This window comes from Sylvia atricapilla, chromosome 4 (genome assembly GCF_009819655.1).
Source record: "Sylvia atricapilla isolate bSylAtr1 chromosome 4, bSylAtr1.pri, whole genome shotgun sequence".
NCBI classification, from domain to species: domain Eukaryota; kingdom Metazoa; phylum Chordata; class Aves; order Passeriformes; family Sylviidae; genus Sylvia; species Sylvia atricapilla.
In genome coordinates this window covers 16,159,732-16,173,308 of record NC_089143.1, presented here as the reverse complement: position 1 = coordinate 16,173,308, position 13,577 = coordinate 16,159,732, and the positions used below count along the sequence as shown (strand labels likewise).

The 13,577-nt window shown below is 36.4% G+C and overlaps 1 protein-coding gene across 7 annotated transcripts in view; it reads right to left on the bottom strand.

Annotated features, from left to right (window-relative positions):
* The window catches only part of KCNIP4 (potassium voltage-gated channel interacting protein 4), a 392,050-nt gene that overhangs the window by 46,656 nt on the left and 331,817 nt on the right, over positions 1-13,577 (bottom strand). The window lies entirely within an intron of this gene.

The window sequence follows — 13,577 nt, the reverse complement described above, 5'->3', positions numbered from 1 at the left end:
AGCATTGCCTGGGTGGATATTTGCTGCAAATGGCACACTTAACACCTGCAAAACAACTTGGCACCTGATTGATGTTCCTGAGAGAGGCAGAGCTTGGCTGGGACATTATGCAATTCCTGCACTTTTCATCTCAACTGTGTACACTGAAACACAAACACTGCTCTATGATGGCTCTTGCCACAACAGCAAGATGTTCATCAAAAAACAGATGGGGCAAGAGATGAAAGACACTACAGACAGGTCCTGTGCTAAGGGCACAGGCACCAGGATAATCTTTGGTTATCCCCTCTGCTGAATTACACTCAATCCTTCTGTTAGAGACATGACGTAGAACTGTTCCCAAGCCATTGTAAGTATGTGTTTGTATTTCAGAACAGCAAGCAAGAAGCTTTAAGGATATTAAAATTTTTAAATAAAAAGGAAAAAATATTCGTTTGTATATGAGTAAAACATTGAAGGAAATGAAAAAGAAATGAGGAAAACCAGGGATGACTCATCCACAGCCTGAAAAAATCAACCAACTTTCAGGACACAAATTCTGCCTTTGAGCTCTGGTGAGTACACAAAACAATCCAGTTTCAGCACGAGGTCAGATGGACCTAAATGACTATCTCAAGAAATGTCTAAACTTTCTAATACAAATAATAAGAATCAATACACTTTTACCCTGTAGCACCTAACCATCAGCTCAGAAACACAGTATAGATAAATGCATAAAATAAAATGCAAGCTAGTATCTGATGTGATCTCAAACTTCCCATTTTTGGTTTGAGCACCAAACCTGAGCCTTTAAATGGGTAGCTTGCTGTCTCAGCTGGCAATGTCTGCAGTATCCAACTATGCCTGTACTGTACCTAGCTGAGCATGAACAAAAATTTTTATCTGCAAGATTTTTTTTCTTTATTAGGAATTCTAGCATAGACATGATGCAGAAATATCCACAGCTATCTTATTTGAGTACAGACTTGGCAAAATTTGCTATACATGTATTACTTATAGAATTACATAGGTCCACACCTATGAAATTACTGATGATGTATACAGTGCTTTAAAAACGTAAAGGGATGTATTTTTTCTAAATGGTTGAAAGATAAAAGCCTTGAGTAAATAGACAATTTTGCTACTTTCAGGCTCACACAAAAGCTCATGGAATTCAATGCAAACCATATGGTTTTACTTTGCAGTAATATGATTAAGGTTAAAACCAAAATCATACGTATGGGAGAAAGTAATATCAGAGGAGTAACCATGGAGAACAGTATAGCTCTGTACTCACTTTTGGCAGCTAATTTAAAATTCTGACACTATGGTCAGGGCAGAGGTGAGGGGACTGGTTTATCTTTTCACAGTATGAGAAAGCAGCACGGAAGATTTTCATTCCCAGTGGCTGCAGTTTATTCCGAAGCTACTGCTGTTATGATCTCTTGATCAGTACTGCAACTTTCAGTGTCATTTTTCGTAAGTTAAAAAACCCCTTAATACAGAGAAAACATGCTGCACACTAGGCCTATGCTGCATCAAAACACTAAAGGTGATAATGAAGATAAAATATTGTAATAATTTCGGTGAATTCTGTACCTATTTGCCCAGTTTGAAACACGTTAAGGAAAAACCTTTACCACTAATGTGACCATTAAGAAGCTAATTAAGCTAATAGATTAAAATTATTTACACAGTAGGAAACTCTTATTACTAGTCTTTAAAGTGGCTTGTCATGAAAAGAGCTATCAACACACAGATAATGATGGACTGATGCTATTTTCTTCACTAATCTAGAATAGAATAATAGTAACTCTTAGCCTGAAAACAGATATTCAGGCAAAGCTAAATTTTCCAGACTGCTTTTTGTTTTGGGTTTTTTTCTATAATATGTTGACTAGAAATGTCACAGCTCCTGTCCCTAACCCAGTTAGGCACAAACTCCTCTAGGCTAGATGTGAAGGGTCATCAAATTAAGGTTAGTTCACTGGTGCTGCTTGCTTGTGGATGTAATAATCTGTTTCCCTGCAATGAAAATTAAACTGTGAGACACATTTTTCCCCAGAATTCACTGTGGGAGTGCCCTAGAACTCATCTCTGTATGACACCAGGTGGAATTGTGGCACTCACGTTTCACAAACAGTTCTGTAACTGGAGCACGGCTCGTGTAGTCTCATATCTTGGTACCCCTGTACTGTCACCTGTGCACAGGCACGGGGCACATGACATCCTGTGGGAGTGCCTGCTATTTAGCATCATTTATATCTGTAATTGCAACTGTTAAATTCACCAATGGCCTAAACCTCCTGAGTAATGATACAAAAACTGGAGAACTGTACCTTACTAATGAAGGTTTAATATCAAGAGTACAACATATACATATGACCAGTGCAATTTTTTCCCAAACTGCTACAATTTAAAAATTGTATTTGACCAAAAGCATCACAGTGTTGACACCGCTGGTTATAAAAAAAATACAAAAATATATAAATTTTCATAAGCTAGAAGCAATTAATAAACGACTGTATATTTCTAATCATATAAATCTACACCTAGACTATCTTAACTCGATATATTTACTTTTTTCAGACATATGATCCCAGCTTAAGACAGTACATATTACACATTGCCCTGTTTTTACAGAGACAGGTCAGACTACCCCAGGAAAGACCATCTAGAAAGGAGTTTTCAGAGGCAAAATATCTCCCTTTCTGAGTGTGATTGGAGTCAGAAAATTCTTTGTAATCAGCATGAAAGCAAGGGTAGGTAGCCACTTTTTGCCAGAGTGGAAGATAAATCAGAATGTCTATCTTAAGCATCCACTAAGTGCACAAGATAGACATTATTGTTGTTGCCCTTGCCCCCAAAGTCATGCTCACATTTCCTGCTTTCATCAAATGCTCTCTGTTCAAAGGAATACCCACCTGCCTCATTGCTGCCTTTTTGTAATGGGATTTAGGTGACAAATATAGACAGAGGGCATAGTAATCTAAGTCCCTAAAAGCTTTTGGGGCTGGTAATCATCCTATTTAGGAGGATGTTTCTGGTTCAAAGACTAGAAACAATTCTTCCAACCATTTCCTCTTTCACTGTTAGTGAAGGACAAAAGTCACATGTAAACAACCTTTTTGTTTTTTCCCCATTCTTTTTTGTCTTCATGATTTTTTATTTTTGTTTATTTTTTCTTCCTTCTCTAAGTATCCCTCCTGTATTTGGCAATGTCAGCAGGTTAGCTCCCACTGTTTAAATCTAACTCACCTTTTTAAACAACAGCATTTACAATCCACTGGCCATCTCCAATGTCTTAACAGTACAGCTGAGCTCCCAGTAGTGCTGGAATTTGGATTTTGTTCATCTACAAAATTTTATGTCTTCCCATAAAAAACGGGATAAATTTCTGTTATATTAGTTCTGGATATGATATTTTTGGAAGAGATTTAGCACAAACCTTGAAATCTAGGCTGGACAGATCATTTTTCTAAATACTAAATTTTGAGACAAAAGTGACAAAGACTCTGAATACTGAAAGGGAAACGCATTAAGTGGTTCCTTGACATGATGATTTACGCTCAATTTCAGCTGTATGATGGAATTTCTCTCAGGGCCTTAAGGGCTGGCAGCATCACTAAACTGTTAATGGTTCATCACAGATGGAGAGGCAGGAGAGACAAAATGAAGTACAGATTTCATATTCACAGTTCAAGACTTGTGGAAGAGAGACAAATCAGGGTACATGTGCCTTCAGTGTGGTAAACTTGGGAATAGAATGAAATTATGTACAACATAAATATTTATAAGTCTCAGCCTCAGGTTTTTGGAAGCACCTGCCGAGGAACTGTGTGAGTTGTCAGTAGGCTACTTGGCAGATCATCAGCACTTTTTGTCAAGCCAGGAAAACATTCTTGATAATCTCATTTGTCTGTACACATGCATTTTATTGATTCCTCCTCTACTGACCCTAGCCTCCTGTTTTTCATTGCAATATATACCTATCAACTTCATCTACTGCTAAAACCCTATTGATCACATCAGATCATCCATGAAGTTACTGAACTAAAAAAATGGATGGCAGCATTATAGGGCATACCTTGGAACTGTAATTTAAAAGCCAGATTGCTCTCCTTCACTTTAAATTCTCTTGCACATACTGTTAGAAATCAGTCTCCCAACTGCAGATGCAGATTAGGAACTTATAGTTAACTTCTCTATCAATAAATTAGAGATCAGAGCCAATTGGGAAGTCTGGAGGCAATAGGATTTGATTGAAAATGAAGGGCAAAGAACCACTGATCTTGTCGAAAGCAGTAACTACAGTTTGGCATTTGCAGGATTGTCAAAGGAAAAAGGATGAAAGAAGAAAGGATTAAGTAGTATCACTGGAGAGAAAAAATAGAGTAGATAAGCATCAAAGTATAACAGTGATAAAGAAGAGTCCTGGCCATACTTTTCTCCTGACAGTCTTCACTAAATTTCCCAACTACAGTTTTATCATTCAGACCATGCTTTTCCATGATATACATGCAGCTTTTCAAAATCAAAAACTCCTTATGTTATGAACATATTCTATACAAATGTTCAATATAAACATTATCTAAAACTGTTATAAACATCTCCAGGTGCATAAACACTGAAAATTGCAGAGAGTTTCTTCAGTGTAATATTTGAAATTATACTAGAATATCAAGATGACTCAATTCATTAACTCTCTCAGTGTGTGCAAAAGTAAGCTGGTCCTCCATGACAAGAAACACATATGTACCAGATCACTTGTTTTCTGTAGAAAAATCTCACTTAAAGTGGACCATGTGAGCATGTGAAAAAATGCACAATGAATCAGATTTACTGCTATGCTGAACTATGCATTTCCTTCCTCTTTCCCTCTCCCCTTTTATTAGAAGTTTTTAACTATCTATAATGCATATAAATGATCACAGAACAATTTACATCAACAGAAAGTTACCTATCTTGTGGGCATCTTGAAAGAAGACAGATTAGGAAGAGGTTTTTAAGATAGATGAGAGATCATTCTCTCTGGCTTTATCTCTTCAGAAACAATTTAGTGCCACAGAAATAGCAAGTGATGCTGAGAAACTGGAGATCTTGCAGATGGCTTATGGATACAGACTGAAGAAGGTGGAAACTTGAATAACAGTGAAATGGGCCCTGGACAGACACTTCTGGACACCTCTATGGTGGTGTCCCTGGTCAGCGAAGAGCCTGAAGGGCTGGCACCAGAGATGGCATAGTGAGGGCAGTGAGAGACTCTCCAAGCATTTAGCAGGTCACAAACAGCAACACAGACCAATAAAGAAAAGCTGTTAAAGAGACTGGATTTCTACTAATTACCAGACTGAGTTTATCTGGTTTAGTGAAGATTCACTGAGTTTTGCAGTGGAGGAAAACTAATTGATGCTTCAGCTGAAATGATGGATTCTAACCTGGAGGCTAAAAACCAATGGCACACAGTGCCTGTGCTGTGAAAAGTGAAAGCAAAAAGGGAAAAACACCATTGTAAGAAGACTAGAGAAAGCAACTGAAAACAACAAAAAAATTAGTCTACCAAAAGTGAGTGACAGAAATCAAACGGGTGATGTGAGATGAGCTGGAATGAAAGAGTTCAGTAGAGAAAGAAGAGAGGAAAAAAAAAATAAAAAAATGTTTAAGAGGAGTTAATAGTTTGAATTAAAAAATAAAGAAATTTGAATGAAAAAGAGAGACCTTTCTCCTCTCTAAATTCATCACCTCTAAATTTAGCTTCTTATCTAAATTGTGTCACTGCTATGTGTGAACATGTACAATGCTGGACTCGGAGAGATTTGCCAAAGGGACAGCAGCTGGACTCAGACCAGGGGCATAGGTGTCCACTCTCTGGCTGGAGCCAGTGGGGTCTTTGTGCCACTCACTGGCGTGGGTGGGAGTCCCAGCCACTCTGCTGGGTGCATGTCCTGAAAAACACCTACAGCAGGTTCCAGTGTGAGCAAGAGGCTCAGTGCCAGGGGCTGCAGCAGGACCCCAGGGCACACACAGCCTGTGTTGGAGGTTTGCACCAACGCTACAGGACTGCCAGGAGATGTTCCTTGAGCTTTATTGTGGCGTCAGCCTCATTACAAGGTTGAGACAATTGAAACATGGCAACAGCTCACATCTTGCCAGCAGCAGCCAAAGCCAGTCTTTGTTACAGAGCATCTTTAAAGTCTTCAAGCCAATAGCACATTGCTACAGCTTACAAAAAATTGTTCTAGCCAATCACTAAAAGCACACATGCTCCTTCTTCAAACAATGCTTGTATGCTTTCCATTTACAATACACAATACTCCATTATTAAGCTTTAAATCTTCCACTATCTTGCTAAGCATATTTTTCTCAGTCTTAAGGTCTATCCTAGCCAAGTGTAAAATCCCAAACTATTGTTTCATGTCCTTGCTTGCTGTACTATTCTATCTTTTCTGCTTTCAGACTTCACAGCTGCAGCTAGCTCTAAGTTCTCTGCTCTTTCTGTTTCTGAGGCCTGCTTTCACAGCTTTTGAAAATCTTCTTACCTTTACTATTTCCCACAATTCCCCCTCTAGCACAATCACAGAGAAGCTGGCTTACTTTGTTGCTTATTAACTACCTTGCATTACATAGCCCTTATCATTTAGCAAAACAGCATTACAAGTTTTCTAAACAAAGGCACATCAGCAAAACTTAAAGTGTCTCAATGCTTAATGTACTTCTTTCTGCTTAAGGTACCGTTTTTGTTTGCTTTAAGCATTGCTATTTTAAATGACAGCAATTCTAATGTTGTAAAAGATCTGGTCTATTTAAAGGATGTAAGTCAAAGCTGGTAGTAGTTACTACTTGTTCTAATAAGTCTCATTCATTCCAAGGTCCTTCACTATTTCCCACAACAGCCCATGTGTCTGGTACCACCTGCAGGAGGGAGCACCATCTGTGTGTCTCATCTGTGTGTCATCATGTGTGTGGAGTGTGTCATAACATCCTTTAACAAGCACACCACTATTTTGTGGAGAGAAGACTTTTCATACTCATTAGGAAAGTTAAAGACCAGAGAGAGATACTTTTAACAAATAATTTGAGGAGTATACCTTCATAGTGTTCACACTATTATCTAATTAGGCTGAGTGGAAATAATTAACCTGCAGTGCTCCAGACAGTCACTGTAATGTGCTTTTTAAATGTTTTATAAGAATTTAGAAAGAACTGCCACAAAATGGTGAAATTAAACCAGCACATGATTTTCAGTTCTGCTGAACTAGTACGTGAGTCAGCTATGACCTAGGTCATTTGCAAGCCTGCTGTCAAAGTCAACAGCAAATTTCTCACTGAATTACATAGAATTTGTCTGGAGCTTAAATTTTATATTCCATATTTAAATTGCTAACATTTTTCCGTAAACTTCTGTGGTTTGGGTAAAGCTCATTTGGATTGGAGCTGATGGTGGCATCACACTATCTTTGCACAGAAGACACCACACCTTTCTGGCATACTAAGAGTTTTCAGTTACCAAGCAGCCAGTCTTGAGGTAAAGTGTTCCACTTTCCACTGATAATCTGTATCCTCCTTTCAAAAAACTACCTTTTTGACTAAGATAAAAGAGGGGCAGAAAAAAGGAATGAAGATATTCCTTTTCAATTTTGCAAAAAAAAAAAAAAAATTAAAGAAACGAAAAATTGTGCCATTCATTAAATGCTTCATTAAAAATACTATAAAGAATAGAAGAAATTGGTATCACTCCTTCCTCTTCCATCAACTAGCCTTAAAACCATGTGTAACATTATGTTTACCATTACCATGTGTTATATTTATGTTTCCTTTGTATAGAGCTGAGTTACTATAAATTATTTGATGTAGCCAGATGCAGTACATCCTACTAACAAAAAGGTAAGAGTAGTGTTTTATTTCAAAATTGCTCTGGTTCCCTTAAGAATGATGCAGCTATTTTTGTAGTTTATACAACTGTGTGTACAGTTCCATCTTGAAAAGCACTTCCAGACACACAAGAGATGACAGTCTAAGCTGATTAGAGCCTGGTGCTAATGGTGTTAATAACACCAAGGTTGTGGGTTCTTTGAATCTGTAATTTAAAAAAAAACTGGCCATGTGAGCATGACAGATTTTAGTAAAACAGATTTGCAACCAGATTGGCTAGAAGTAACAAATATATTGTCAATCCCATCCCATAAGGACCATTGTGCAATTTGCTACAGAATGTAGAACTCAGTCTTCTCATCCACCTTGACTACATTTGCATTTGGAGACTATAATTTAACTCAGATAGGCTGAAGAATTGATGGTCTGGATAGCAGTGATCATGTGCTGCAATTTTTTTGCTAGAGTTCTAAAGGTATTTATTAAAGAAGTCTCTTAGAAGCAACAAAATCTCTTAAGTGGTAAACTTAAATGACAACAATTCCTAGTGCAGTTTAAAGTTTCATAAGAATCAGCAGTCATATATTTGATAATATAAACTACAATGCATTTACACCGCCTTCAAAAAATGTTTAAATAACTTTAAAAAAACAAACAAAAAAATCCCTCAAAACCCCCATGATTTCTTTCTTTTAGGAAAAATAAGTCTGTGATTCAATGGCTGAGGGTCCCTGACTTGTCCCCTCTTCCTTTACACCGTTCCCCATGACAGCATCTGACTGCTTAAGAACAGCCCTTTTCTTTGCAAAACTAGTTTTATTTTCTAATGCAGCTGAGAGCACATCCCTGAAACTAATTCTTTCTTGATGCCTGCAGTAGTGATGTATTTGGGTGGGACTGAGAACAAATGCATAACCTGGGCAAGTGTGAGCCTACCTTGCTGTCAAGTTCACATAATGCTGATGTGATTTTAATAACTACATTACAGAGCTGGAGACAAGGTAAAGTGTTATTGAAAGAAGACAAAAAATGTTTTCCTGCTAATCCTTGCAAAAGAAAGAAGCTGAGGTATTCCAAGATACTTTCTAAGATTAGAAATTGCATTTATTGTCCTCTTTATTCAAGAATGTTTTAAATGGCATCTATTCTATTTCAGCTGAATGATACCATGTATAACAAAACCATGAAATTATTAACTAGCAACGGCCTGACAAATGCTAGATGATATCACACTGTCATAACAATGAGATTTATTTAACACATGAAATAAATGTTCAAAAAATCCAAAAATCTATTTTTGTTAGTTTTTCTATCAATTACAATGTTTTCAAGGCTGGTTAATTCACACAGCATTATGAGGGCAATTGGAGAAAAGGCCTTTGGATTTCACCAGCCAAAAATCCGAATAAAAATTGTTCCTTGAACAAGGAGTTGTGAAACCTAGCTTTAAAAAGAACTTTGAAACCTCTGCAAAAACATTAGGAAAAAAGTTTCAACTGAAACTTTCCATCCTTAATGCTTTGCTAAAGATTGCAAAGGACATAAAGAAGGACTAACACGGAAAGATAAAAGAAACATCACTTACCAAACAAGAATTTAAACTTTTAGGGTTTGGACAGCTTTTTAAAGATGCTTTTCTCTATGAAGAGCAATTGCATACACAGGTACACACACAAACACTGACTGCAGGATGCTAATGCTGATAGCAAGTCTTCCCTGTGGCAATTTGGGAACAAGATAGAAGAAATAAAGTGTTGCAACACGTGGGGTTTGATTACTTCCTCCTGACTTTGTAACTATTAAAATATGCATCTTCCTGTGGTTGAAATGTTTTTAAGTTGGTAGTGCTCAATTTCTTCTCTTTTGCATGCAGCTTCAATTTCTCTAGGTAAATGTCATAATTCAGTTCTCACTCGTTGTGCATTAATTACATTCCTAGTTCTAGTATCTCCTGCACTCTGTTTAAAATCAGCTACTAAGATAAAATTCCTGCCTTGACATAAACATATCATTCTGACATGGAGTTAGCGCTTGCTGCCCTGTAACATGGATAGACATCTCTTCTAAACTTGTCTCTCCACATTGCTCCTCCAGCAGTAATACTCCTCATCTTGAGGGAACACTCCACACTTTAAACATATGTAATTCATTTAGACTAGTTACCAATCTGTTAAGTTCAGAGACTCCCCAGAGATCCTGACAAACCACACTCTTGCCATAGTGGAGAAAACTGCCCTACTGGATACTGTTTTTTATCAGGCCTAAAAGCACACAAATCCACTTGCTACATTTTTTACAGAAGGGTCTGATGTGTGGGTTTGGGGTTTTTTTAGCTTTCTTCTCCAAACCACTTCCAACCTTGACTGCAATCAAATAAAATATCTTGGACATTTTTATTATTATAGTTTGGCAATTGTCCTCCAGCTGCTTTCTTGTCTACCAACATCCCATCCACACACGGATATTTGCCATCTTGGGAATCTGGAAACTGTTTCCAGGAATAAACTGAAATTCCATTTTAATTTCTCAAGACTTCTTCAAATCATTTATTTCCCAGTGGAACACAAAAGCAGCTTTGTTTTAAAGAAATAATTTCAGATTATTTCTTCAGGATTCTCACGACATATCACTTCAGACTAATTGCCACAGTGAACCCTTTAAAGTGTGAAATATGGAGACTTCCCAACAATTCCCAGACAATGTAAATGAGGCAAAAACAATAAAGGGGAGAAGCAGCAACATTCGTTATGGATTCTTATATATGCTCAAACCCATACAGCACAAATGTCTAATGTCAGTGGCTAGAGACAGGAGCCTTAGTGCCTAAAATTATACCTGCAATATTTAATGGTATTTTTTGCTTAATTTAAAATCAGGTGATCAGATAGAGATATAACCATATTCATATATGGATAAATATATATAGTTATATGAATTCTCAGAAAAAAATACTTATGTCATACTGAGAAAAATCTGGAATGACTACATATATTTTATTACTTTTTAAGTAATAAACTAAGTAAGACATGACCAAATAGATATTACAAGTAGATACGTGAATCTGTAGCCATTTCCTAAAAAGAACAAATTAAAAAAAAAAATCTTACAGCCCTTGGCATACAATTTTCCAATTATGTTTGAATAAAGCTCTCAATTATTCTGGTCTAAGGTAATTTCAGCAGAAGTATTCCATTTCTTATTATGTCCCTTAAATTTTCGTGCACTAAAAAGTACATTACTTCTGAGAAGGTTCCTCAATGCCTAACAGCTAAATGGTGAAAACCTATGGGAGAAAGATACGAGTACAGCAAGTTGTTCAATTTTTAGTCCTTTCTATTTGGGGAACGTAATTTCAAGGAATATCTGAATGCAGAAAATCGCTCATTGTAGGTCTTGTTTTACACAAACTATGGTGTGATTTTAACTCAATGGAAAAAATCCTGAATGTCTGTTGAATAGAATCCACATTCAAAAAGATTAATACACTATTAGAAGCCATTTGCTTTGGTGTTCTGTACTATCAGTCATCAAACTGTGGTTGGTTAGTGTAGAGCATGCATGAATTCCTATGTGAAAGTTCTGTAACTGGAAAAGCCCATAAGCAATTAACAGTCCTCGTACAAATCAGTAATAGAGAGCGTCTCAAAGTTTTCCACTTTGTGATCCAATGCAGAGGCTGATAAAATAACAGATATTGTTGATCTATTTAAATTAAGTAAAATAGACAAGAAGTGGATTTTAGAATTGAGCTAAGATAGGAAGCAATGACTTGGCAAACCAGAGGACAGGAAATTACTCTATTTGTAGAGTAGGTAGCTTGTAAAAAATTACAGAGCTTTGGAAGAGAAACACTAGAAGTATCAATTATTAAAGACTGGGAAGCAGGACTTTAATAATAATACCAGGACTAAAATAATAAGAGAGTGGAAAAGCATTTGCATTAAAAGTATCTTTCTATTGCTAGTCTTGAACTCATATTGACAAATTTTTATGTTTCTGGATTTTTAATACAGAGCACTACCAATACTTACAGGAATACCAATAATTCTCACTTTATCTAATAAGAACTAAGAATAATAAAAGCAATTTGGTTAAAGAAGCAGTAGGAAGGGAAGGACTCTTTTTTAAAACTTTCTCAAAAGCTCATGTAAATACAATTAATCCAATTTTGTTTAGAGACACTAAGAATTTAAAAAAGAAATCCATAATTAATCAGAATTCCATCCCACCAATTTAGAATTATATGGAGCTAGAAAGCAAATTCCCAATTATGGCAATTTTGCAAAAGCTTCTGTCTCTTTTGGTAACAGGTTCAAGAGAACAGCTTCTCTATGATGGATTTATCTACTTTTAAAGAACAGTACCCTCCTAAGTATGTTTCTGGAAAAGAAAAAAAATTACATTTGGCATTAAAAAATATATAACAGGCACAAAAACATGAGCTGGTGTTTTCTAAAAAAAATGCCTAATTCAACAGTTTTGAAAGGTATTCTAGGAGATGTTGTTTGCCTATAGAATTAAGACACTGGGGACAAGTGGACTTGATATTTTCTCCCTTGAGCAGAGAGCTACCTCTTCCCAAGGGAGAAAATATTGAGTCCACAGAGACACAGAAAAAAAAATAGATTTATTTAAAAAGGAACAGTAATATTTTCAGATATTATTTCTTATGTAAGTATTTAATGATAGTTTTTGTGACTTATATGCACATTTCCTTGTTAAGAAATCAAATCTCTCTACTGGTTTTGGTGTCCTCAGAAATGAGAAAAAACCCAAAAAAACCAGTAATAAAAACACAGAATAAACATACTGAAAGAGAAAAAAAATATTTTTGAACAAAACAAGCTGATCTTTCTATAAATAAGTGGGATTTTTAAATTGATGCTGTTACACCAGGAATGTTTGCATGAAAGCCTTATCCTGTGAGTAGGACAGAAATCTCAGAAAATGCCTGTTTGGGTGACCTGTGTCACAGGGAGATTCATTAGCCAGCTCAGAAAGGTTGAGCAGCTCTCTCACTCTTCATTTTTCTTTCCGACCACTTAGGCTTGGGGAAAAGAGATCTGGGGGAACTGTCACTCTGGACAGTCAAACCGATTTGAGTGGCTGCACTCACTAGACAATGACACAGAGGCTTGGACCATTCTGCCTGCAATTACCTGCAAAGAAAATCTGTGCTCTGAAACTTCAGGAAATTACTGAGGTTCAGGAAGAGGGCCATCGGGAAGACTTTTCTTTCAGATCCCTTCTCTTAATAAAAGCACTTGGATTGACTGAGAAAAAAAGATACCTAATGAACTATCAGCAACCTTTTTGGTGACCGTTTGGAACAAATTATTAATGATGGCTATATTAGTGCCAGCTAACCTTAAAAAAAAAACCTGGAGGCGTTTGGTACTGCTTTCGTTGTAGCAATTTAACAATTTTTTTTCAAAGTGTCATTTCTATTTATAATTAATCATTTTTAGAAGATCTTTAGACTCTTTAATACTGTTTTTGCCGTCTATAGAACCTTTATTATTGCTATCTAAATTAAAAAGTAGATTAAAAAGAAAAGAGGGAACAGGACAAAGAGCATTGAGAAAGCAACCTGATGACCCATTGTTCAGTATCTCAGAATCAATAAGCAATTTACTACACACTCTGTTACAGTATAGCTGAATGTGTTCTTGAGATCAAACCTGGCTATTTTTCAGGGAACAATATATTGCAAATTAGCATCTACC